This window comes from Paroedura picta, chromosome 16 (assembly GCF_049243985.1).
Source record: "Paroedura picta isolate Pp20150507F chromosome 16, Ppicta_v3.0, whole genome shotgun sequence".
Classification (NCBI taxonomy): Eukaryota; Metazoa; Chordata; class Lepidosauria; order Squamata; family Gekkonidae; genus Paroedura; species Paroedura picta.
The window spans coordinates 31,038,956-31,066,191 of NC_135384.1; the positions used below are offsets into that span (position 1 = coordinate 31,038,956).

The 27,236-nt window shown below is 46.7% G+C and overlaps 1 long non-coding RNA gene across 1 annotated transcript; it reads left to right on the plus strand.

Moving 5' to 3' along the window:
* Positions 1–1,239: 1,239 nt before the first annotated feature.
* On the plus strand, positions 1,240–20,652 carry LOC143826683 (uncharacterized). Its single transcript, XR_013227097.1, has 3 exons — positions 1,240–1,484; positions 2,699–2,830; positions 20,464–20,652. It is a non-coding gene; the product is annotated as an uncharacterized LOC143826683 (long non-coding RNA).
* Positions 20,653–27,236: the final 6,584 nt, after the last annotated feature.

Consider the following 27,236-nt stretch of genomic DNA (forward strand, 5'->3'; position numbering starts at 1 on the left):
GGGAATGTTGAGGTATGGAGACTGAGGAGCTGGGCAGCAGTCCTGGGCCCTGTACCTTTTAAATATCTGCAGATTGACTGCTGATCAGTAGCAGCAGTGTGCAGCTCAAAGTCAAGTAGAGCTTTCTCCCCTGATTATTAGGCTCCCTACCACTTGCTGGCAGGATGAAGCCCTGAGGCAAGGGCATGGGCCATTCACAGTCTGCAGTGAGTGATTAAAATGTTGAATTTGCTGATAGATGAGGGAGTGATGGTCACAAGCATAGATTGCTTTAAGAGGGGATGAGACAGAAATTTATTTTTATTTTATTTATTCATATTTATATACTGCCCTCCCCGAAGGCTCAGAGCGGTTTACATATAACTGAACTATACGTGAAACCATACATATAATATTATTATTAATTGATAAACCGGGTGACAGTATAACATAACAGTATATCATAACATAAACAGTGGTAACTCGAACAGGTCTTAGTGGGTTTCCGGGAGGGGGGGGGCAGGGGCCCTGCAGATGTTGGTTGGTTGGCCTGGCCTCAGCCAAATGCCTGGTGGAAGAGCTCCCTTTTGCAGGCCCTGTGGAACTGTTTTAGTCCCATCAGGGCCCTGATATCCTCTGGGCGCTCGTTCCACCAGGTGGGGGCCAGGACAGAGAATGCTCTAGCCCTGGTCGAGGCCAGGCAAACTTCTTTTGGGCCAGGGACCAGTAGCCAGTTGGTGGCGGCAGACTGTAAAGCTCTTTTGGGGGCATAGGCAGGGAGGCGGTCCCTCAGGTACACTGGGCCCTGATCGCATATGGCCTTGAAGGTAATTACCAGAACCTTTAACCTGATCCGGAATTCAACTGGCAACCATTGCAATTGATGTAGTATGGGCTGGATGCTGGATCTCCACGGTGTCGCTGTGAGGATCCTGGCTGCTGCATTTTGGACCAACTGTAGTTTCCGGGTCAAGGCTAAGGGCAGGTCTGCATAGAGCGAGTTACAGAAATCCAGCCTGGAGGTGACTGTTGCGTGGATCACTGTGGCTAGGTGTTCTGGGGCCAAGTAGGGTGCTAGTAGCTTGGCTTGGCGGAGATGGAAGAATGCCAGCTGTGCTGCCTTTGTGATCTGGGCTTCCATTGTGAGGGAAGCATCCAGGATCACACCCAGGTTCCTGGCGGAGTGAGCCATAGTAAGCTCTACGCCATCCAGGGTGGGCAGGCGCGCTTCCTCAGATTGGCCTTTTTTACCCAGCCACAGGACCTCCGTCTTTGAAGGATTGAGCTTCAGGCGACTCTGCTTGAGCCATCTCGTCATTGCTTCCAGGCAGCTGGCTAATGTTTCTGGGGGAGAGTCAGGGAGGCCATCCATCAGGAGGAAGAGCTGGGTGTCATCTGCATACTGATGGCAACCCAACCCAAACTTCCATACCAGTTGTGCGAGAGGGCGCATGAAAATGTTGAATACAGTAGAAGAGAGGACCGCTCCCTGTGGGACTCCACAAGTAAGTTGTCGGTGGTCCGATGTTCTCTCTCCTATTACAAATGTAGAAGACCTCTCCAATTTCCTTCAGTGGGGACTTTTCAGGGAGTGAGAAGGGATGAATCTGCACTTACTTTGTTTATTGTGTACTGGTTCAACTAGAGCTTTGACCAGAGCAGGATCCCATTCCCAGCCACATTTAATAAAGTGGTCCAGTCAGAGTATGTATTTTCACAAGCCAACTAATCACCCCATCATTTCAAAGTTTCTTGCTTTGTCGCCAAATGCAACTGAAGGATTCCACCTCTTGTGGGCATTCCTATAAGTAGTCTGAGTTCCTGTTTTGATTTCACCTGCAGAGGCCAATGGCCTATCCAGGGATTCTAGATATGGAAGGATGGAACAGGCCTTATGAAAAAACCTTGAGGTTTCATTAACATCTTTTAGAGTGTTATTGGCTCAAGAAAATACCTGAATCCACAGTTGGGAGGTGAACCCTTGGTCACAAGCCAGGGTGGTGAGCTCCTTCAAAGGAGTTCATCTTTGGGGAAGGCATGGATAAATGCTATTGTATAATTATTAGTACCATGATAGCCTCTAGGAAGGGTTCCACCAGTATGGGCTACAACAACACATGCTGGGTCTTCCTGACATGGTGTTCTATCCAGCCAAAGTGATAGTAATACTCTTCTTTCAAGAGGGGTTAGACAAAGGTCTTAGCACCAGCACATTGAAGAGGCAGGTGGCAGCTATTTTTGCCATGGGGGGGGAGTAACTGTCTCATCACCCCCATGCTGGGAAGTTTTTAAGGATACCTAATTGATTACACTTCCTCAATCCGTACGTGGAGCCTGAATAAGGTGCTCAAGGCTCTCTCCAGGCCTTCATTTTAAACAATTGTTACTTGCCCAGTAAAAGCACTTACCTTTAAGACACTTTTCTGGTTAGTGTTGCGTTGGCGAGAAGGGTGTCAGACATCAAAGCTCCCGCAATAGACAAGAATCTTGGTGTATTCCATAATGATAGAATAGGACTCTGTCCAGATTTTGCCTCCAATCCAAAAGTAAATATGGTTTTTCATCAGTAATAAGAATTAGTTCTTCCCTACTTCTGCCCTAATCCCCAAAACCCCCAGGAGAAAAAGTGGCATGTTTTCAGTGTTAAGAGAGCTCTGAGTTTCTATCTGGATAGAACTAAATCTTCTCACAAGACTAGCACCATGTTTGTATTTTTCAGGAAGTCAAACATTGGAAAGAGTATTGCCACATTTACTATCAGAGGCTGTATTCTCTCATGCAAGCCCACGTTTCTCTGCCACGCTCCCTCAGAGGAACAGCATCTTTAGCCATTTGATCATTTCTTTCACATGTAAGTCTATACATTCCTTTCCCAGGTATTATTGATAAATTAGGCTGCATGTGCCTAGTGTCATGGCTAGGTCTGAGGAACCTTCCTTGGAGGATTAGGGTGCTATGAAGGTTGACTCCAGGGGACATGCAGCCAGCTGTGTATGCTTGGCCTAAAGCCTGGACAGGCCATGAGCAGGAGCCAAGAACAGAGACCAGAAGCAGAGGGGGAGCCACCGAGGAGGAGACTGCTGTTGCCTGGGATCCCATGGTTACTCCCAGGACTGGAGAAGGCAGCCAGGCTGAATAAACTCCCAGTGCAGATGTCAGAGTGCACTGCTGGCTGCCCAGGGTCCCTCCTCAGGCCACAAGGAAATGGAAGAGCTTTTTTTTTTGTATTCTACTTTTCACTACCCAAAGGAGTCCCTATGTGGCTTTCAAACACTTCCTCTCCCCACAGCAGACACCCTGTGAGGTAGGTAGGACTGAGAGAGCTCTAAGAGAAATGATCTGCAAAAACAGCCCTAAGAGAGTTGTGACTAGCCAAGGTTACCCAAGCTGGCTGCATGTGGAGGAGGAGTGGGGAATCCTACCCAGTTCTCCAGATCAGAAGTTGCTCTTAAGCTGCTTGGGTGATCATTATACAACAGCACCATGCTGCTCTTAACTACTATACCACCTTGAATCTTGGAGACGTTCTTTCCATAAGTGGCTGCAGGTGCTAATTGCTATGTAAACCTCAGTCCGGCTCTGGCTGTTGGGGGATGAACAGCTCTGATGGTGTTTGCTGAAGCAGCACCATGACCACAAGACCTGGGTTGTACTTTGCCCATCACCTTAACTCTGCTCTGTGTTTGGGCCAGGAGTCCCCAATGTGGACCCTGCCAACACTTCCAAGGAGAGCTGTTGTCCAGCAGGGTTTTTGATTGCTTTTGCAGATTTGGAGTTTCTGAGTGCTTTTGCCCAGCCTTAACTGGTATGTCAGCTGCGCCCTTTCCTGGTTTAATCACATGTGCACACAGTGCTGCAAGCCTTAGTTACATGTCACTTAACAACAAATCCTCAACTCTGCAAAGCTATTTTGCCGAGCATAAGGTTGACTCGAAACCTGGGTCCAGGAAGGTGAAACAATCACTCTGAAATAACTTGCCCCAGCCAGGTTTTCAGTCCTTCATCAGTCCCAGACCTCGGGTCAGTCGGGGAGTGGGTACACAGTCAGGGCTCCCCCAATGCTGTCCATTTCAACGATTGAGTGTATTGGTCTTAGTTGGGATACGGTGAAGGACATGATGATCTGTCAAGTATACCATCCACCTTCGGCACGGCTAGCTGCCCTGTCGAGCCTGCTGGAGGCAGCAACCGCCTGAGCATTGCAGTCCCCGAGACTCTTGATTCTGGGGGATTTCAATGTCCACACAGATTTGCTGACCTCAGGACTTGGCATGGACGTGGTGTCAGCCATGGCAGCACTGGGGTTCTCACAATTTGTTGTTGCTCTGTAAGGTTCTTAACACTTTGTTGAGCTCTATGAGGAAGAAAGGCAGCAAATTTATGTATTAGAATAAATAAAAATTATTTATTGTATTGACATACCGCCCTTCGCTGAGGCTCAGGGCAGTTTACATGGAATGGGAGGAAAAAACTACAAATGACATGGTAAATTGAACAATGGGGATACAGTCATAACAGAACAATAAAATCATGGACCAAACATGGTGAAAACATCAATTTAACAGAAACATACTTATGGCCCTGCAGGATGGACATGTCAGGGGTGGTTTCCATGGGATGGAGGGCTCGGGGGCCAATGGGAAGTGATTGAATTCAGATCGACCTCAACCAAAGCCTGGCGGAACAGTTCCCTTTTGCAGGCCCTACAGATAGTAAAAACCACATTGCTTTGATAACAGCTGCCACCACAGCACTGCAGGACTTAAGGTGAGTTGTGTGTAAGAAAGAAAATATGCTTTATTTTAAAGGATTCCTGTCAAGCTCTGGTTTTGCATGCATTTAAGAATTACTGTTAATGATATGCACATTTCCTGACATTTTGAGATTGGCTATGCCTTATCCACCAGCCATTTTGTGATTGCACCCACTACTCTGTATCAGTATTCTAAAGGGGGTTCAGGAAATCTATGGTCCCCTGGTTTAGCCCCTTTCCCTCATTCTATCATCTTTGAAGTGTTGAGAGTGGGTGGACCTGCTCAAGGAGCCTCCTAAGGCTTTACACTGAGAGATGCTCCACAGGCAAACAAATCAACTCATTTGTAGCTTGATTTATTTCTGTGTCTAAGCAGCAGCTGTTCACATCTTTTACAGATGCAGAGATGGAGAATTTCAGTTTCTTATGCTGCTATTAGGCACAGATACCTTGAAGTCCAGTTGCACAGCTTACCCACAGCTGCTCCTCTCCCCTTCCCTGCCTATGTCTGTGCATCCCTCATGCCCCCCATGCATTGTCTGCCTTTATAGCAGCCTCTCTCTCTGCACCGTTCAGTAACACTTGTGGCACTTTCTCTGCCCCAGACCCTGTGTCCATGCCATCTTTCCTTGCTCTGTACAGATGTGGCAGGGAAAACTGGGCAAGGAGCTGTGGAGTGCCGCAGTGGTGGCTTAAAGTATTCTGTGGTGTTTGGATTGTGCTCCTGCTCATTGCAGCATGCCATTCCAACAGCACAGGGTTTCTCAACTTTCTTGACCATTGAGAAACCACTGAAACATTGTTCAGGCTTTGAGAAACTGCAGGACTGGGGCAATGATGCGGAATATTTTTGGGAAGCAGTTGTATACTCACCCCCTGGGGCTACTCCCTTTCCCACCCTCTCCAGGCCCATCAGTGGCCATTTTAGAAGGGGGGAGGGGCTATGGTCATATCACCCAATAGATATATGTGAAATCCTGGTTGAGAAAGCCTAGCATGTCAGAATTAGTACAACATAATCAGAGTCCAGTTGCACCTGTAAGACCTTTAATACCACTGGACTCTGATTTTGATGTGCTGCTTCAGACAGACCAACACGGCTACCCACGTGAATCATGTCAGAATGAGGAAATCCTTAGTCGTGGCACAGGAATCCGTGTTAGGTGTTGGGAGTCTGTACCTAGTTTGCCATGTGCTCACTTATGCAAAGTAATTAGCTCTATGGGATTGCAAGGCCAACTGCTCTTCCTTCCTGGGTGGAGCTTCTTCTCAGGCTTCTCATTTTGCAAAGCCTCTGGCTGGGAGTTGCAGCTGATTGCTGGCCTCTTAATTGCTTGCTCCCCTCTGAAGGAGTCAGGCTGTGGAGAGGAGCCTGTGGGCCAGGGCTCTCCTGACCAACACCAGGACCATGGAAGGACAGCCTTTTGCAAATGCAGAATATTCTCAGCTTTCTGCTCTCTGTAGCAGCGATAAATTTGGTGAGTGGGGGGGAGGGGGGCTTGCTGTATGAGTGTGTGCAGGGTGGTGGTAGTATGGCTGGGTGGCACACAGCAGTCAGGTTGGAAATGCTGCCGGTGCTTGGAGGGAGTGCTCATGTGCAAGTGGGGCATGATTGCCTGAAGAGTTGCCATTGTGGCTGTGATTTGAATGCCTCTGAACTCCTGATGTGTGCTGTGCTCTCCTATGTTACTCTTTCTTCCATTAAAGGAAAGTGAGGCTTTAGGGAATGCTAGAAAAGTATATAAGATCCATAAAATACTGACTTCTTCCTACCCATGGCAGCCATTTTGAAGCAGATTCCTCCCCTTCCCTTGGCAGACATTTTGTAGCTGACTCCTCCCCGTCTAATTGCAGCCACTTTGTAACTTCTTTCCTACCCATAGGAACCATGGTGTTGCAGTTATCTTAGGTAGAACCTGTGCTGATTGCATAGATTCTCAGAATCAGAGTTGGAAGGTACCTCCTGGGTCATCTAGTCCAACCCTCCGCAACAATGCAGAACCGTATTGCACATCCACTGTAACCTGCCACCCCTTTGAACCTTCACAGAATCAGCTTCTACATCAGATGGCCATCCAGCCTCTATTTAAAAATGTCCAAAGATGGAGAACCCACCCCCTCCCAAGGAATACCAATGGAGAGTAGGAGGGGATGTTGGTGTTTGATACTTGCTGGCAGTCACTTCCATTTTTTAATAGTGGGCTTTTAAAAGACATTTTTGGGGTGAGTTATTTATTATTTTGTTGCATGAAACATATGAAAAGTGCAATGTTTAGAATTTTGTTCTGGTGCCTTGACATTTGTTTTAAAAACATCAGTTTATTTCAGTTTATAGTTTTAGTATTAGCTTGGCTACAGCAAGCCGCCCTGCACAAACTTCTTAGAAAGGCAATGCTGTGCGTGTTGCTTAGAGTAGAGAAAAGGATGTTTTAATCGGCTTGGCCATATCAACAATCTCTTTAAAAAGAACCTGGCTAGTAATGAATTCTGAGTTTAGTGCAGACATCTGAACGTCTACCTGCATGAGGTTATGTCCACTAGAGAGGCCTCTCAAACGAAAAGCCCATTTCTTCCTTTCTCTCCTGTAGTATTGATAACTAAGTGCATGCCAGTTCCAGTGGTAGACTGCTCATATATAAGCGCATGGCATGTTTGGTGGCGGCCACCAAGCGTGCTCTGCAACATGGAGGATAGAACAGCACATAGGCTTCTTGTGAAAAAAGTTGCCAAGGGAATGGAATGTCTCAGTTGGTGGAGCCATCTTCCATATTTTTGGCTAACGCCGACTCTGAATATAACACGAGTGTTTTTAGGCTGTGTGTGTGTCTTCACTCTTGTTCTCATGCTTGATATATTCCAAAGGTCATAGGCTGCACCTCTTTCAGGAGCTGGGATTTGAACTTGCATCCAGACCCATTTCTCAGCCTGTCCACAATACACAGTGGCTTATTCTTTGCTCGTGCTTGCCTTGTCACCTTTTCAACTCAATACCTCTGTGGCAGGCTCCTACACAGGACAGTCATAGAGAAGTGCAGCCTGCTTTCCCACCATGCCTTGCTTTTAATGCATTAATTTGCAGGGATTGTAAACAGTGTGTAATGTCCTTAGCTGTCCATCCTGCTGTAGGGAGAGAATACTGTGACAGTGTTTCATATCAACAAATAGGGAGGCTCAGGGTCCAAACAACTGGCAAGAGGCTACTGTAAGCTGTATTAAATTTCTGCACTTTCATCCAGTCTATTCACATTCCTGGAATGTTGAATGTGGAGGCAGAAAGGAGAAAGCATCTATTTAATGGACACATACTGATGGCCCCGCAGCATGGACATGTCAGGGGTGGTTTCCATGGGATGGGGGGCTCAGGGGCCAATGGGAAGTGATTGAATTCAGATCGACCTCAAACAAAGCTTGGCGGAAGAGTTCCCTTTTGCACCCCCTGCAGATAATAAAAACCACATTGCTTTGATAACAGCTGCCACCACAGCACTGCAGGACTTAAGGTGAGTTGTGTGTAAGAAAGAAAAAATGCTTTATTTTAAAGGATTCCTGTCAAGCTCTGGTTCTGCATGCATTTAAGAATTACTGTTAATGATATGCACAATCTCATTTCCTGATATTTTGAGATTGGCTCTGCCTCATGCACCAGCCATATTGTGATTGCACCGACTACTCTGTATCATATTCTAAAGGGGGTTCAGGAAATCTATGGTCCCCTGGTTTAGCCCCTTTCCCTCATTCTATCATCTTTGAAGTGTTGAGAGTGGGTGGACCTGCTCAAGGAGCCTCCTAAGGCTTTACACTGAGAGATGCTCCACAGGCAAAAAAAATAAACTCGTAGCTTGAATTATTTCTGTGACGAAGCAGCAGCTGTTCACATCTGACAGATGCAGAGATGGAGAATTTCAGTTTCTTATGCTGCTATTAGGCACAGATACCCAAAAAATCCAGTTGCATAGCTTACCCACGACTCCTCGTCTCCCCTTCCCTGGCTATGTCTATGTGTGTGCAGGGGGGGTGGCATGTCTGGGTGGCACACGGCAGCCAGGTCAGTGGGAACATGCTGCTGGTGCTCATGTGCAAGTGGGGTGTGATTGAAGTGTTGCCATTCTGGCTGTGTTCTGGATGCCTCTGAACTCCCACTGATGTGTGCTGTGCTCTCCTATGTTGCTCTGTCTTCCAGTAAAGGAAAGTGAGGCTTTAAAGAATGCTAGAAAAGTATATAAGATCCCTAAAATGCTGACTTCTTCCTACCCATGGCAGCCATTTTGAAGCAGATTCCTCCCCTTCCCTAGGCAGCCATTTTGTACCTGACTCATGGCAGCCATTTTGTAGCTGACTCCTCCACTTCCCTAAGCAGCCATGTTGCAGCTGACTCCTCCCCTAGGCCGCCATTTTATAGCTGACTGCTCCCCTTCTCATAGCAGCCATTTTGTAGCTGACTTCTCCCCTTCTATTGCCAGCCATTTTGTAGCTGACTCCTCCCCTTCTTGTGCCAGCCATTTTGTACTTGACTCCTCCCCTTCCTTAGGCAGCCATTTTCTGGTTGACCTCTCCCTTCTCTATGCAGCCATTTTATAGCTGATTCTTCCCCCTTCCCTAGGCAGCCATTTTGTATCTGACTCCTCCCCTTCCCTGGGTAGCCATTTTGTAGCTGTCCCCTCCCCTTCCCTAGGCACCCAGCTGACTCCTCCCCTTGCCTAGTCAGCCATTTTGAAGCCGACTCTACCCCCAGGCAGCCATTTTGTACCTAACTTCTTCCCACTTATGGGCAGATATTTTGTAGCTGACTCCTCCCTGTCTATTGGCAGGCATTTTGTAGCTGACTCCCCCTTCTAATGACAGCCATTTTGTACTTTCCTACCCATAGGAGCTATGGTGTTGCAGTTATCTTAGGTAGAACCTGTGCTGATTGCATAGACTCTCAGAATCAGAGTTGGAAGGGACCTCCTGGGTTATCTAGTCCAACCCCCTGCACTATGCAGAACACTCACAACCGTATTGCACATCCACTGTAACCTGCCACCCCTTTGAACCTTCACAGAATCAGCTTCTCCATCAGATGGCCATCCAGCCTCTGTTTAAAAATGTCCAAAGATGGAGAACCCACCCCCTCCTGCGGAAGACTGTTCCACTGAGAAACCACTTGTAATGTGCACGTGAGTGTGTCAGGGAGAAAGTTTGCCCTTTCTACAGCAGAACTATGGAATCATAGAGTTGGAAGGGGCCATACAGGCCATCTAGTTCAACCCCCTGCTCTACGCAGGATAAGCCCTAAGCATCCTAAATCATCCAGGAAAAGTGTGTATCCAACCTTTGCTTGAAGACTGCCAGTGAGGGGAAGCTCACCACCTCCTTAGGCAGCCTATTCCACTGCTGAACTACTCTGACTGTGAAAAATCTTTTCCTGATATCTAGCCTATATCGTTGTAGTTTAAACCCATTACTGCGTGTCCTCTCCTCTGCAGACAACGGAAACAGCATCCTGCCCTCCTCCAAGTGACACCCTTTTAAATACTTAAAGGGGGCTATCATGTCCCCTCTCAACCTCCTTTTCTCCAGGCTGAACATTCCCAAGTCCCTCAACCTATCTTCATAGGGCTTGGTCCCTTGGCCCCAGATCATCTTCGTCGTTCTCTGTACCCTTTCAATTTTATCTACGTCCTTCTTGAAGTGAGGCCTCCAGAACTGCACACAGTATTCCAGGTGTGGTCTGACCAGTGCCGTATACAATGGGACTATGACATCTTGTGCTTTTGATGTGATGCCCCTGTTGCTACAGCCCCAAATGGCATTTGCCTTTTTTACCGCTGCATTACACTGCCTGCTCATGTTTAGTTTACAATCCACAAGTACCCCAAGGTCTCGTTCACACACAGTGTTACCTAGAAGCGTATCCGCCATCCAGTAGGCATGCTTTTCATTTTTCTGACCCAGATGCAGAACTTTACACTTATCTTTATTAATTTGCATCTTGCTCTTATTTGTCCATTTTTCCATTGTGTTCAGATCTTGTTGAACTCTGTCTCTATCTTCCGGAGTATTTGCCAGTCCTCCCAATTTGGTGTCATCTGCAAACTTGATGAGTAGTCCCTCCACCCCCTCATCTAGATCATTAATAAATATGTTTAAAAGTACCGGGCCGTGCACCGAGCCCTGAGGTACCCCACTACTCACCTCCCTCCAATCTGATAAAACACCATTGACAACAATTCTTTGAGTGCAGTTCACTAACCTATTCCCTATCCTCCTGAATATCTGAAAATCCAGATCGCAGTCCTTCAATTTATCCATCAGAACATCATGGGGAACCTTATCAAAAGCTTTACTAAAATCCAAGTAAACGACATCAACCAAATTTCCACAATCCAGCAAACGTGTTACTTGGTCAAAAAAGGAAACCAGGTTCGTCTGACAGGACCTGTTGGAGACAAATCCATGCTGACTTCCTTGGATCACCAAATTGTCCTCCAGATGTGTGCATATCGCTCCCATTAATATCTGCTCCATTATCTTACCCACAACAGAGGTCAGACTCACTGGTCTGTAGTTTCCCGGGTCATCCTCCCTTTTTTGAAGATCGGAATAACGTTTGCATTCTTCCAGTCTTCCGGGACATCTCCAGTCCTTAAAGAGGTCCCGAAGATGGACAAGGGTCCTGCAAGTTCTCTGGAAAGTTCTTTGAGCACGCTCGGGTGCATTTCATCTGGACCAGGGGATTTGAACTCATCCAGTTTAGCTAAATGACTCTCGACAACCTCTTAATCCATGTCAACCTGCCACCCAGACACTATCCTTTGGCTACTGCCATCTCTAGAGGTGCCTAAACCCTTTGACCTGTGGGGAAAAAACAGATGTAAAATAGGCGCTAAGCCTTTCTGCTTTCTTTGCATCTTCCGTTAGAGTTTGTCCATCTGCACCCAACAGTTGGCCTATTGCCTCCTTTACTTTATGTTTGCTCCTCACATAACTGAAAAATCTTTTCTTGTTACAATGGGCTTCCCTGCCAATCTTAGCTCAGCTTTGGCCTTTCTGATGATTGATCTACAGTGCCTAGTAACCTGTAGGTACTCTTCTTTAGAGCTCTGTCCTTCCCTCCATTTCCTGAACATTATCCTTTTCTTTCTTAGTTCCTCTTGAAGTTCTCTGTTCATCCAAATAGGCAGAGCTCCTGCAGTGTTTTCTTCTTTCTGGGATAGTCATTGATTGAGCATTCAATAGCTCTTGTTTGAGTAGCGCCCACCCTTCACATGCTCCCTTCCCTTCCAGCATTCTCGTCCATGGTATGACACGCATCATGTCTCTGAGTTTATTAAAGTTTGCCCTATGAAAATCCAACATCCGCGTCTGGCTACAAGCTTCCTTGCCTCCCCATCTCAAAAGGAATTCTATGAGGACATGGACACTTTCCCCTAGAGCCCCCACCTCCTTCACCTCATCCACCAACTCTTGCCTGTTGGTCAGTATTAAGTCTAGTATGGCTGAACCTCTTGTGGGTTCATCTACCATTTGATAAATGAAATTGTCAGCCAGGCAGGGCAGAAAGTTGCATGACTGAGGACGCTTCACAGAGTTTGTTTCCCAGCACACATCTGGGAAATTGAATTCACCCACGATGACAAGGTTCTGCTGCTTGGATATTTTCTCAAGCTGCTCACAAAGTGCAGCATCCACATCCTCTCGTTGGTCAGGCGGTCGGTAGCAGACACCGACCACCACACTGTTTGTTTTCCCCTCACTTATTTTCACTCAGATGCTTTTCACTGTAGATATATTCTCCTTCACTAGAATTTCCTGACAGGTAACCCCTTTCCTCACACACAGTGCCACTCCTCCACCTCTTCCTCCACCTCTATAGCTGTTCTTACATTTGTTTTTATGGCAGAATGTCTCTTAAAAAAAACTTTTTGTTTTATTTTGGACTAAGAATACCAATGGAGAGTAGGAGGGGATGTTGGTGTTTGATACTTGCTGGCAGTCATTTCCATTTTTTAATAGTGGGCTTTTTTGGGGTGAGTTATATATTATTATTTTATTGCATGACACATATGAAAAGTGCAATGTTTAGTATTTTGTTCTGGTGCCTTGACATTTGTTTTAAAAATACGAGTTTGTTTCAGTTTATAGTTTTAGTATTAGCTTGGCTACGGCAAGCCGCCCTGCACCAACTTCTTAGAAAGGCAATGCTGTGCATGTTGCTTAGAGTAGAGAAAAGGATGTTTTAATCGGCTTGGCCATATCAACAATCTCTTAAAAAAGAACCTGGCTAGTCACGAATCCTGAGGTTAGTGCAGACATCTGAACGTCTACCTGCATGAGGTTATGAGGCCTCTCAAACGAAAAACCCATTTCTTCCTTTCTCTCCTGTAGTATTGATAACTAAGTGCATGCCAGTTCCATTGCTCATATATAAGTGAATGGCATGTTTGGTGGCGGCCACCAAGCGTGCTCTGCAACATGGAGGATAGAACAGCACATAGGCTTCTTGAGAAAAAAGTTGCCAAGGGAGTGGAATGTCTCAGTTGGTGGAGCCATCTTATAACTTACTCATGGCAGCCATTTTGTAGCTGACTCTCCCCCTTCCCTAGACAGCCATTTGTAGCTGACTGCTCCCCTTCCCATGGCAACCATTTTGTAGCTGACTTCACCCTTCTATTGACAGCCATTTTGTAGTTGACTCCTCCCCTTCTCATGACAGCCATTTTGCAACTGACTCATCCCCTTCTATTGGCAGACATTTTGTAGCTGACTAATTTCCACATTGCAGCCATTTTATAACTTACTCATGGAAACCATTTTGTAGCTGACTTCCCCCCTTCCCTGGGCAGCCATTTTGGAGCTGACTCCTCCCCTATGCAGACATTTTGTAGTTGACTCCTCCCCTTCCCTAGGCAGCCATTTTGTAGCTGACTTCACCCTTCTATTGACAGCCATTTTGTAGTTGACTCCTCCCCTTCTCATGACAGCCATTTTTCAACTGACTCCTCCTTTTCTATTTGCAGCCATTTTGTAGCTGACTACTTCCCCCCTTCTCTAGGTAGCCATTTTTGAGCTAACTCCTCCCCTTCCCTAGATAGCCATTTTGGAGCTGACTCCTCCCCTATGCAGACATTTTGTAGTTGACTCCTCCCCATCTCTAGGCAGCCATTTTGTAGCTGGCTCCTCCCCTAGACAGACATTTTGTAGCTGACTCCTCCCCTTCCAGTAATAGCCATTTTGTAGCTGACTCCTACCGTTCTCATGGCAGCCATTTTGCAACTGACTCCTCCTTTTCTATTGGCAGACATTTTGTAGCTGATTACTTTCCACATTGCAGCCATTTTATAACTTACTCATGGCAGCCATTTTGTAGCTGACTTCCCCCCTTCCCTAGGTAGCCATTTTTGAGCTGACTCCTCCCCTTCCCTAGATAGCCATTTTGGAGCTGACTCCTCCCCTATGCAGACATTTTGTAGCTGACCCCTACAATTCTCATGGCAGCCGTTTTGTAGCTGACTCCTTCCTTAGGCAGCCATTTTATAGCTGACTCCACCCCTTCTCATGGCAGCAATTTTGTAGCTGACTCCACCCTTTCCCTGGGCAGCCATTTTGTAGCTGAGTCCTCCTAATATATTAGCAGCCATTTTGTAGTTGACTCCTCCCCTTCCCTCGGCAGACATTTTGTAGCTGACTACTCTCCTTCCCTAGGCAGCCGTTTTTTAGCTGACTCCTCCCCTGCTCATGGGAGACATTTTGTAGATAACTCGTCTCCTTATAGCAGCCATTTTATAACTTACTCATGGCAGCCATTTTGTAGCTGGCTCCACTCCTTCCCTGGGCAGCTATTTTGTAGTTGACTGCTCCCATTCCCATGGCAACCATTTTGTAGCCGAATGCTCCCCTTCACATTGCTGCCATTTTGTTGCTGACTCCTCCCCTTCCCATGGTAGCCATTTTGTATCTGACTCCTCCACATCCATAGACAGTCATTTTGTACCTGACTCTTCTCCTTCCCTAGGCAGATATTTTGTAGCTGACTCCTCTCCTTATGTCAGCCATTTTATAACTTACACATGGCAGCCATTTTGTAGCTGACTCCTCTACTCATGGCAGCCATTTTGTAGCTGTCTCCTCCCTTTTGATTAGCAGCCATTTTGTAGTTGACTCCTCTCCTTCTCATGTAAGCCATTTTGTAGCTCTCTCCTCCCCTTCCCTAGGTAGCCATTTTATAGATGACTCCTCCCCTTCCCTATGCAGACATTTTGTAGCTGACTCCACCCTTTCACTGGGCAGCCATTTTGTAGCTGAGTCCTCCCATTGCATTAGCAGCCATTTTGTAGCCGAGTCCTCCCATTGTATTAGCAGCCATTTGGGAGGACTGCTCCCCTTCCCATGGTGGCCATTTTGTAGCCGACTGCTTCCCTTCACATGGCTGCCATTTTGTAGCTTACTCCTCCCCTTCTCATGGCAGCCATTTTGTAGCTGACTACTCCTATTCCGTTAGCAGCCATTTTGTAGCTGACTCCTCTCCTCATGGCAGCCATTTTGGAGCTGACTCCTTTTTTCTCACATCAGACATTTTGTAGCTGACTCCTCCCTTTCCCTTGGCAGACATTTTGTAGCTGACTCCTTCCCTTCCCTAGGTAACCATTTTGGAGCTGAGTCATCCCCTATGCAGACATTTTGGAGCTGACTCCTCCCCTTCCCATTGCAGCCATTTTGTAGTTGACTCCTTCCTTCTAATGTCAGCCATTTTGTAGGTGACTCCTCCCCTTTCCTAGGTAGCCATTTTGTAGCTGAGTCTTCCCCTTACCAGCGAGCTATTATGTAGCTGAGTCTTCCCCTAGGCAGCCATTTTGTATCTGTCTCCTCCTCTTCTATTAGCACCCATTTTGTAGTTGACTCCTCCCCTTCTCTTGTCAGCCATTTTGTAGCTTTCTCCTCTTCTTCCCTAGGTAGCCATTATATAGCTGACTCCTCCCCTTCCCTATGCAGACATTTTGTAGCTGATTGCTCCCCTTCCCAAGGCAGCCATTTTGTAGTTGACTGCTCCCCTTCTCTTGTCAGCCATTTTGTAGCTGACTCCTCCCCTTCCTATGGCAGCCATTTTGTTGCTGACTCCTCCCCTTCTCATGGCAGACATTTTGTAGCTGACTTCTCTTCTCATGGCAGCCATTTTGTAACTAACTCATGGTAGCCATTTTGCTGTTGACTCTTTCCTTTGCATGTCAGCCATTTTGTAGCTGACTCCTCCCCTTCCCTAGGTAACCATTTTGGGGCTGACTCCTCCCCTTCCCATGGCAGCCATTTTGGAGCTGAACCCTCCCCTTCCTTAGGCAGCCATCTTATAGCTGACTCCTCTTTTTTATTGGCAGACACTTTGTAGTTGACTACTCTCATGTCAGCCATTTTGTAGCTAACTCCACCCCTTCCATGGGCAGCCATTCTGTAGCTGACTCCTCCCCTTCTATTGGCAGCTATTTAGTAGTTGATTCATCCCCTTCTCATGTCAGCCATTTTGTAGCTGACTACTCCCCTTCCTATGGCAGCCATTTTGTAGCTGACGCCTGTTCTATTGGCAGACATATTGTAGTTGACTACTCTCCTCATGGCAGCCATTTTATAACTGACTCATGTCAGCCATTTTGTAGCTAACTGCTCCCCTTCCCTAGGCAGAAATTTTGGAGCTGACTCAACTTCCCTAGGTAGCCATTTTGTAGCTGAATCCTCCCTTTCCCTAGGCAGCCTTATGTGCGCGTGCGCGGCCCTGCTTCCCTCTCCCCCCTCCCACAGTAAGAAGCTTGCCGGGCCACAAGCTTGCGGCCGGTAAGTTTCTTACTGCGGGGGGGGGGTGGGGTGGCCCAGTGCCAGGGCCTTCGTGGCCCGGGACTGGGTAGCGGTCCGGTGGTTGGGGACCACCGCCCTAGGCAGTCATGTTGTAGCTGACTCCTCCCCTTCTATTGGCAGACATTTTGTAGCTGACTCCTCCCCTTCCCTAGGCAGCCATTTTGTAGCTGTCTCCTCCCCTTTTCATGGCAGCCATTTTGTAGCTGCCTCGTCAGTTGTATTGAATTTTTATGCTTTCATCCAGGCTATTTACATTCCTGGAATGTTGAATGTGGAGGCAGACAGGAGAAAACATCCATTTAATGGAAACATACTGATGGCCCCGCAGGATGGACATGTCAGGGGTGGTTTCCATGGGATGGGGGGCTCGGGCCAATGGGAAGTGATTGAATTCATATCGACCTCAACCAAAACTGGCGGAAGAGTTCCCTTTTGCAGGCCCTGCAGATAAGAAAAACCACATTGCTTTGATAACAGCTGTCACCACTGCACTGCTGGACTTAAAGTGAGTTGTGTGTAAGAAAGAAAATATGCTTTATTTTAAAGGATTCCTGTCAAGCTCTGACTCTGCATGCATTTAAGAATTACTGTTAATGATATGCAATTAAGAATTACTGTTAATGATATGCACATTTCCTGACATTTTGAGATTGGCTCTGCCTTACGCACCAGCCCTTTTGTGATTGCACCCACTACTCTGTATCAGTATTCTAAAGGGGGTTCAGGAAATGTATGGTCCCCTGGTTTAGCCCCTTTCCCTCATTCTATCATCTTTGAAGTGTTGAGAGTGGGTGGACCTGCTCAAGGAGCCTCCTAAGGCTTTACACTTTAAGTCCAGTTGCACAGCTTACCCACAGCTGCTCCTCTCCACTTCCCTGCCTATGTCTGTGCATCCCTCGTGCCCCCCATGCATTGTCTGCCTTTCTACCAGCCTCTCTTTCTGCACCGTTCAGTAACACTTGTGGCACTTTCCCTGCCCCAGACCCTGTGTCCATGCCATCTTTCCTTGCTCTGTACAGATGTGGCAGGGAAAACTGGGCAAGGAGCTGTGGAGTGCCGCAGTGGTGGCTTAACGTATTCTGTGGTGTTTGGATTGTGCTCCTGCTCATTGCAGCATGCCATTCCAACAGCACAGGGTTTCTCAACTTTCTTGACCATTGGGAAACCCCTGAAACATTGTTCAGGCTTTGAGAAACCGCAGGACTGGGGCAATCATGCGGAATATGTTTGGGAAGCATAGTTGTATACTCACCCCCTGGGGCCACTCCCTTTGCCACCCTCTCCAGGCCCATCAGTGGCCATTTTAGAAGGGGGGAGGGGGTATGGTCATACCCAATATATATATATGAAATCCTAGTTGAGAAAGCCTAGCATGTGAAAATTAGCACAGCATAATCAGAGTCCAGTGGCACCTGTAAGACTACTGGACTCCAATTTTGTTGTGCTGCTTCAGACAGACCAACAGGGCTACCCACTTGAATCATGTCAGAATTAGGAAATCCTTAGTCCTGGCACAGGAATCCGTGTTAGGTGTTGGGAGTCCGTCCCTGGTTTTCCATGTGCTCACTTATGCAAAGTTTTAGCCCTATGGGATTGCAAGGCCAACTGTTCTTCCTTCCTGGGTGGAGCCTCTTTTCAGGCAGCTTCTCATTTTGCAAAGCCTCAGCCTGGGAGCTGCAGCTGATTACTGGCCTCTTAATTGCTTGCTCCCCTCTGAACGAGTCAGACTTTGGAGAGGAGCCTGTGGGCCAGGGCTTGGCTGAGTGTCTGGGCTCTCCTGACCAACACCAGGACCATGGAAGTACAGCCTTTTGCAAATGCAAAATATTCTCAGCTTTCTGCTCTTTGTAGCAGTGATAAATTTGGTGAGTGGGGGAGGGGGAGGGCTTGCTCTATGTGAGTGTGTGCATGGGGGGGGGGGTATGTCTGGGTGGCACAAGGCAGCCAGATCAGGGGGAAATGCTGTTGGTGCTTGGAGGGAGTGCTCATGTGCAAGTGGGGTGTGATTGCCTGAAGAGTTGCTATTGTGGCCTGGATGCCTCTGAACTCCCACTGATGTGTGCTGTGCTCTCCTATGTTACTCTTTATTCCAGTAAAGGAAAGTGAGGCTTTAGGGAATGCTAGAAAAGTATATAAGATCCCTAAAATACGGACTTCTTCTTACCCATGGCAGCCATTTTGAAGTAGATTCCGCCCCTTCCCATGGCAAGAGAAAGTTTGCCCTTTCTACAGCTCTCCCTTCCCTTAGCAAAACTGTAACTGTTCTTACATTTGTTTTTATGGCAGAATGTTTTTTAAAGACCCTTTTTGTTTTATTTTGGACTGAGAATACCAATGGAGAGTAGGAGGGGATGTTGGTGTTTGATACTTGTGAGCGGTCACTTCCATTTTTTAATAGTGGGCTTTTAAAAGACTTTATTGGGGTGAGTTCTTTATTATTATTTTGCTGCTTGAAACATATGAAAACTGCAATATTTAGAATTTTGTTCTGGTGCCTTGACATTTCTTTTAAAAACATGAGTTTGTTTCAGTTTATAGTTTTAGTATTAGCTTGGCTATGGCAAGCCACCCCACACAAACTTTTGATACAAAGGCAATGCTGTACGTGTTGCTTAGTGAAATGGATGTTTCAATTGGCTTGGCCATATCAACAATCTCTTAAAAAAGAACCTGGCTAGTCATGCATTCTGAGTTTAGTGCAGACATCTGAAAGTCTACTTCCAAGAGAAGGTTGCCCAGAGGGGTTAGGAGGGTCTCACTTGGCAGAGCCAAATTCCATATTTTTGCCTAACGAGGACACTGATTATAACACTGGAGTGTTCTTAGGCTGTGTGTGTGTCTTCACTCTTGTTCCCATTCTCGAGTTGTGCCAAAGGTCATGGGATGCATCTCTTTCATGAGCTGGGACATGCACTTGCATCCAAACCCAGCTTCTCAGCCTGTCCACAGCACACAGTTGCTTATTCTTTGCCCATGCGTGCCTTCTCACCTTTTCAACTCAATACCTCTGTGACAAGCAGCTGCATACGCATAGTCCCATGCATGCCTGCACAGGACAGTCATAGAGAAGTGCAGGCTGTTTTCCCACCATGCCTTGCTTTAAATTGGTTTGGCACATTAATTTGCTGGAATTGCAAATAGTGTGTGATGTCCTTAGCTGTTTTTCAGTAATCCTTTGAAGGTGTCCATCCTGTTGCAGGCAAGGAATACTGTGACTATGTTTCATACCAACAAACAGGGAGGCACAGGGTCCAAACAATTGCCAAGAGGACACTGTAACTTGTCTAGCTGTCTTGAAGTTCAGCGCTTACAGCCAGGCCATTCATATTCGTGGTTGTCGAGGCTGACAGGTTGATCAGTACAGGGACTCCATCTCTTTGAGTGTTCCATGAAGTTTATCTGAGATGGAGTTGCACACGCTGAGATAACCCTTTTTGTCACACACAGTAGTACAAAGCCTCCAAGGTTTTGTTGCCAGGCAGGAAGAAACAGAGGCTTTCTAAAGGATGCTTTCCAGATTAATTGGGAAGGGGTCTGTTTAACACATCCCCCCACCTTCCTCTGTTAATCAGAGTGCAAGATAAGGTAAGGTGGGAAAGAACTGCTGTGCTGTGACTGGTGGCCTGCTATGATTGACAAACCAAGTAGAGGAGGAAGAAGTTCGTTTTGCTTTCCCTTGCTGTCTCATCAGGAGGCAAAAAGCTGCAAGAGGGAGAATGTGTGTGTGTGTGGAGGGGTAACCTCCCGGTTAGGAGGGCTGCAAAGGCAAGATTTACCATCCCACATTTGCAACCAGGAAATCACTCGCAATTTACCCCTCCACGCGGAAATGGTCAAACTGTCTCCCCTCTTGTTTTTGAAGGCTGTGGTTTCTAATGTCAGAATGTCCATTTATTTTTTGTCATAAGGTCCGTCCTGTTTGTCCAGTTTGGAGGATTGAAGCGCATTGCTGACACGAAGGGCTGAATCACAGACGATAAGCAAGAGTACGAACCTGAGAAGGTATGGCTGATGTTGCTTGATCCAGTGACGGTGTTGGTAGGATTTATAAGAGAGCAAAGGAGGGATCTTTGCAGTGACTCACAAACACTCCTACCTTGCCATAAATGTTTTTAGTCTTTAAAGTACTCCTGGACTCTTACACCTTTTGATTTCAACAGACAAACATGGCCATCTTTCTTGAGATATTTAATTCCAAAGTTTTTATTGGGGGCTGGGTCAAATCAGGTGATTGGAATAGTTGCCTTGGTCTGTGAATGTAGAAAAATACAGACACACTGGGAAACCAATATGGCAATATAATATCCAAATTTGACTTCATCTCTCTTCAGTAATTCTTTTTTCTTTTTTCACACAAGTCCCGTTTCGCCTTACAGCTTTTTCAAGAGACGGTTCTTGGAAAATACAAATACAGCTTGAAAAAGCTGTAAGATGAAAGGGGTGGCAGGTTACAGTAGATGAGTGATTGGGATGTGAGTGTCCTGCATAGTGCAGGGGGTTGGACTAGATGACCCATGAGGTCTCTTCCAACTCTATTATTCTATGATTCCTATGGCAGCCATTTTGTACTTGGCTCCTCAACTACTCATGGCATACATTTTATAGCTGACTCCTCACCTTCCTATGACATCTATTTTGTAGCTGGCTCCTCTTCTTGTGGCAGCCATTTTGCAGCCGACTCCTTCCTTTTCCATTGCAGCCATTATGTAGCTGACTCTCCTCCTACCTATGGGAGCCATTTTGTAAGTGACTTCTCCTTTCCCATGGCAGCGATTATGTAGCTGACCCCTCCCCTTCTCATGGCAGCCATTCTGTAGCTGACTCCTCCCCTTCCCATGGCAGCTGTTATGTAGCTCACTCCTCCCCTAACCATGTCTGCCATTTTGTAGATGACTCATCCCCCAGGTATGGCAGCCATTTTGTAGATGACTCCTCCCCTTCCCATGACATCCTTTTTGTAGATGAATCCTCCCCATAGCAAAAGCAACTATTTTGTAGCTGACTCTTCCCCTTCTCATGGCAGCCAGTTTGTAGCTGTCCGCTCTCCTTCCCATGGCAGTCATTTTGTAGCTGACTCCTCCCCTCCTCAAGGCAGCCATTTTGTACATGGCTCCTCCCCTACCCATGGCAGCCATTTTGTATCTTTCCTTTCTTGTGGCTGCCGTTTTGTAACTGACTTTCCTACTCATCGGAGACATGGTGTTGCAGTTATCTTAGGACGAACCTGTGCTGATTGCATAGACTCTCAGAATCATAGAGTTGGAAGGGATCTCCACGGTCATCTAGTCCACCCCCCTGCACTGTGAAGGGTACTCTTGCATCCACTGTCACGTGCCAGCCCTTTGCACGTTCATAGAATCAGCTTCTCCATCAGATGGCTATCCAGCCTCTGCTTAAAAATGTCCAAAGACTGAGGAGCCACCCCCTCCCGTGGAAGCCTGTTCCACTGAGAAACCACTCGTGATGTGCACTTGAGTGTGTCGGGGAGAAAGTTTGCCCTTTCTACAGCTCTCCCCTTAGCAAAACTGTAACTGTTCTTACATTTGTTTTTATGGCAGAATGTTTTTTAAAAAAAAACCCTTTTAGTTTTATTTTGGACTGAGAATACCAATGGAGAGTAGGAGGGGATATTGGCAGTCACTTCCATTTTTTAATAGTGGGCTTTTAAAAGACTTTATTGGGGTGAGTTCTTTAGTATTATTTTGCTTCTTGAAACATGAAAACTGCAATGTTTAGAATTTTGTTCTGATGCCTTGACACTTGTTTTAAAAACATGAGTTTGTTTCAGTTTATAGTTTTGGTATTAGTTTAGCTACGGCAAGCCGCCCTGAACAAACTTTTGTTAGAAAGGCAATGCTGTGCGTGTTGCTTAAAGTAGTGAAAATGGTGTTTAAATTGGCTTGGCCATATCAACAATATCTTCTTTAAAAAGAACCTGGCTAATCATGAATTCTGAGTTTAGTGCAGCAATCTGAAAGTCTATCTGCATGAGGATATGTCCACCAGAGGGGCCTCTTAGATGAAAAGCCCGTTTTTTCTTTTCCCTCCTCTCGCATTGATATCTAAGTGCGTGTCAGTTCCACTGGTACACTGCTGATATATCAGTGCATGGCATGTTTGGTGGCGAGCATGCTCTGCAACATGGAGGATAGAACAGCACATAGGCTTCTTGTGAAAAAGTTGCCAAGGAAAAGGAATGTCTCAGTTCGCAGAGCCGTCTCCTATATTTTTGGCTACGCAGACACTGAATAAAACACTGGAGGGTTTTTACGCTGTGTGTGTGTCTTCACTCTTATTCCCAAAGGTCATGGGCTGCACCTCTTTCAGGAGCTGGGATTTGCACTTGCATCCAAACCCAGCTTCTCAGCCTGATCACAATACACATTGGCTTATTCTTTGCCCATGCCTGCCTCGTCACCTTTTCAACTCAATACCCCTGTGGCATGCTGCTGCACACATGTAGTCCCTTGCATGCCTGCACAGGACAGTCATAGAGAAGTGCAGCCTGCTTTCCCACCATGCCCTGCTGTAAGGCAGTAATTCGCTGGAATTGTAAATAGTGTGTAATGTCTTTAGCTGTCCATCCTGCTGAAGGCAGAGAATACTGTGACTGTGTTTCATATCAACAAATGGGGAGGCTCAGGGTCCAAACAACTTGCAAAAGGCTTCTGTAAGTTGTATTGAATTTTTGCGCTTTCATCCAGGCTATTCACATTCCTGGAATGTTGAATGTGTAGGCACACAGGAGAAAACATCCATTTAATGGAAACATACTGATGGAGCCGCAGGATGGACATGTCAGTGGTGGTTTCCATGGGGGGGGACTAAGGGGGCAATGGGAAGTGATTAATTTCAGATCGACCTCAACCAAAGCCTGGTTGGAAGAGTTTCCTTTTGCAGGCCCTGCTGATAATAAAAACCACATTGCTTTGATAACAGCTGCCACCACAGCACTGCAGGACTTAAGGTGAGTTGTGTGTAAGAAAGAAAAAATGCTTTATTTTTCCTGTCAAGCTCTGGTTCTGCATGCATTTAAGAATTACTGTTTACTGTATTACTGTTAATGATATGCACAATCTCATTTCCTGATATTTTGAGATTGGCTCTGCCTCATGCACCAGCCATATTGTGATTGCACCGACTACTCTGTATCATATTCTAAAGGGGGTTCAGGAAATCTATGGTCCCCTGGTTTAGCCCCTTTCCCTCATTCTATCATCTTTGAAGTGTTGAGAGTGGGTGGACCTGCTCAAGGAGCCTCCTAAGGCTTTACACTGAGAGATGCTCCACAGGCAAAAAAAATAAACTCGTAGCTTGAATTATTTCTGTGACGAAGCAGCAGCTGTTCACATCTGACAGATGCAGAGATGGAGAATTTCAGTTTCTTATGCTGCTATTAGTTACAGATACCCAAAAAATCCAGTTGCACAGCTTACCCACGACTCCTCGTCTCCCCTTCCCTGGCTATGTCTATGTGTATGCAGGGGGGGGTGGCATGTCTGGGTGGCACACGGCAGCCAGGTCAGTGGGAACATGCTGCTGGTGCTCATGTGCAAGTGGGGTGTGATTGAAGTGTTGCCATTCAGGCTGTGTTCTGGATGCCTCTGAACTCCCACTGATGTGTGCTGTGCTCTCCTATGTTGCTCTGTCTTCCAGTAAAGGAAAGTGAGGCTTTAAAGAATGCTAGAAAAGTATATAAGATCCCTAAAATGCTGCCTTGAAGCAGATTCCTCCCCTTCCCTAGGCAGCCATTTTGTAGCTGGCTCCTCTTCACTAGGTAACCATTTTGTAGCAGACCCCTCTACTTCCCTATAACAGCCATTTTGTAGTTGACTCCTCCCCTTCTATTGGCAGACATTTTGTAGCTGACTCCTCCCCTTCCCTAGGCAGCCATTTTGTAGCAGACTCCTCCCCTTTCTTATAACAGACATTTTGTAGTTGACTCCTCCCCTTCTATTGGCAAACATTTTGTAGCTGACTACTCTCCTCATGGCCGCCATTTTATAACTGACTAATGGCAGCCATTTTGTAGCTGACTCCTCCCTTTCCCTAGGTAGCCATTTTGGAGCTGACTCCTCCCCTTCCTATGGCAGACATTTTGTATGAGACTCATCCCCTTCTCATAGCAGCCATTTTGTAGATGACTCCACACCTCATGGCAGACATTTTGTAGCTGATCTCCTCTTTTCATGGCAGCCATTTTGTAGATGCTTTATAGCAGACATTTTGTAGGTGAATCCTCCCCTTCCTATGGCAGCCATTTTATAGCTGTCTCCTCTTCTAATGGCAGCCATTTTGTAGCTGACCTCCTCTTTTCATAGCAGCCATTTTGTAGATGACTCATGGCAGCCATTTTGTAGATGACTTATAGGAGCCATTTTGTAGGTGACTCCTCCCCTCCCTATGGCAACCATTTTATATGAGACTCCTCCCCTTCTGTAAGCAGCCATTTTGTAGCTGACTCCTCTCCTTTCTATGGTAGACATTTTGTTTTGATTCCTCCTTTTCTCATGGCTGTCATAGAAAGGGGCAGCCATTTTGTAGCTGACTCCTCCCCTTTCTATGGCAGCCATTTTGTAGCTGACTCCTCCCCTTCCCTAGGCAGCCATTTTGTAGCTGTCTCCTCTTCCCTAGGCAACCATATTGTGGCTGACTCCTCCCCTTTCTTATAACAGCCATTTTGTAGTTGACTCCTACCCTTTGCATGGCAGCCATTTTGTAGCTGACTCCTCCCCTTCCCTAGGCAGCCTGTTTCTAGCTGACTCCTCACCTTCCCTAGGCGGCCATTTTGTAGGTGACTCCTCCCCTTCCTATGGCAACCATTTTATATGAGACTCCTCCCCTTCTGTAAGCAGCCATTTTGTAGCTGACTCCTCCCCTTTCTATGGTAGACATTTTGTTTTGACTCCTCCTTTTCTCATGGCTGTCATAGAAAGGGGCAGCCATTTTGTAGCTGACTCCTCCCCTTCCCTAGGCAGCCATTTTGTAGCTGTCTCCTCTTCCCTAGGCAACCATATTGTAGCTGACTCCTCCCCTTTCTTATAACAGCCATTTTGTAGTTGACTCCTACCCTTTGCATGGCAGCCATTTTGTAGCTGACTCCTCCCCTTCCCTAGGCAGACATTTTGTAGTTGACTCCTCCCGTTCCCTAGGCAGCCATTTTGTAGCTGACTCCACCCCTTACCTTGGCAGACATTTTGTAGTTGACTCCTCCCCTTCCCTAGGCAGCCATTTTGTAGCTGTCACCTCTTCCCTAGGCAACCATTTTGTAGCAGACTCCTCCCCTTTCCTATAACAACCATTTTGTAGTTGACTCCTCCCCTTCTATTGGCAGACAGTTTGTACCTGACTCCTCGCCTTCCCTAGGCAGCCATTTTGTAGCTGTCTCCTCTTCCCTAGGCAACCATATTGTAGCAGACTCCTCCCCTTTCTTATAACAGCCATTTTGTAGTTGACTCCTACCCTTCGCATGGCAGCCATTTTGTAGCTGACTCCTCCGCTTCCCTAGGCAGCCATTTTGTAGCTGACTCCTCCCCTTCCCTAGCAGCCATTTTGTAGGTGACTCCTCCCCTTCCTATGGCAGCCATTTTATGAGACTCCGCCCCTTCTGTAAGCAGCCATTTTGTAGCTGACTCCTCCCCTTTGTATGGCAGCCATTTAGTAGATGACTGCTCCCCTCCCCTATGCACCCATTTTGTAGCTGACTCATGGCAGCCATTTTGTAGATGACTTTTAGCTGCCATTTTGTAGGTGACTCCTCCCCTTCCTATGGCAGCCATTGTATATGAGACTCCTCCCCTTTCTATGGCAGCCTTTTTGTAGCTGTCTCCTCCCCTAGGCAGCCATTTTGTAGCTGACTCCGCCACTTCCCTTGGCAGCCATTTTGTAGCTGACTCCTCCCTTTCTCATGGCAGCCATTTTATAGCTGACTTAGTTGATTCCTCCCCTTCCCTAGGTAGACATTTTGTAGCTGACTCCTCGCCTTCTCATGGCAGCCATTTTGTATGACACATCCCTTTCTCATGGCAAGCATTTTGTACCTGACTCCTCCTCTTCCCTAGGCAGCCATTTTGTAGTTGACTCCTCCCCTTCCCTAGGCAGCCATTTTGTAGCTGACTCCTCCCCTTCCCTACGCAGCCATTTTGTAGCTGTCTCCTCCCCTTCCCTATGCAGCCATTTTGTAGCTGACACCTCCCTTTCTCATGGCAGCCATTTTGTAGCTGACTGCTCCTTTACTCATGACATTTTGGAGCTGACTCCTCCCCTTCCTATGGCAGACATTTTGTATGAGACTCATCCCCTTCTCATGGCAGCCATTTTGTAGATGACTCCACACCTCATGGCAGCCATTTTGTAGATGACTCATACCCTTCTCATGGCAGCCATTTTGGAGCGGAATCCTCCACTTCCTATGGCAGCCATTTTAAGCTGTCTCATCTTCCCTAGGCAACCATTTTGTAGCAGACTCCTCCCCTTTCCTATAACAGCCATTTTGTAGTTGACTCCTCCCCTTCTATTGGCGAACATTTTGTAGCTGACTACTCTCCTCGTGGCAGCCATTTTATAAGTGACTCATTGTAACCATTTTGTAGGTGACTCCTCCCCTTCCTAATGCAGCCATTTTAAGCTGTCCCCTCTTCTAATGGCAGCCATTTTATGGCTGACTCCTCCCCTTCTCATG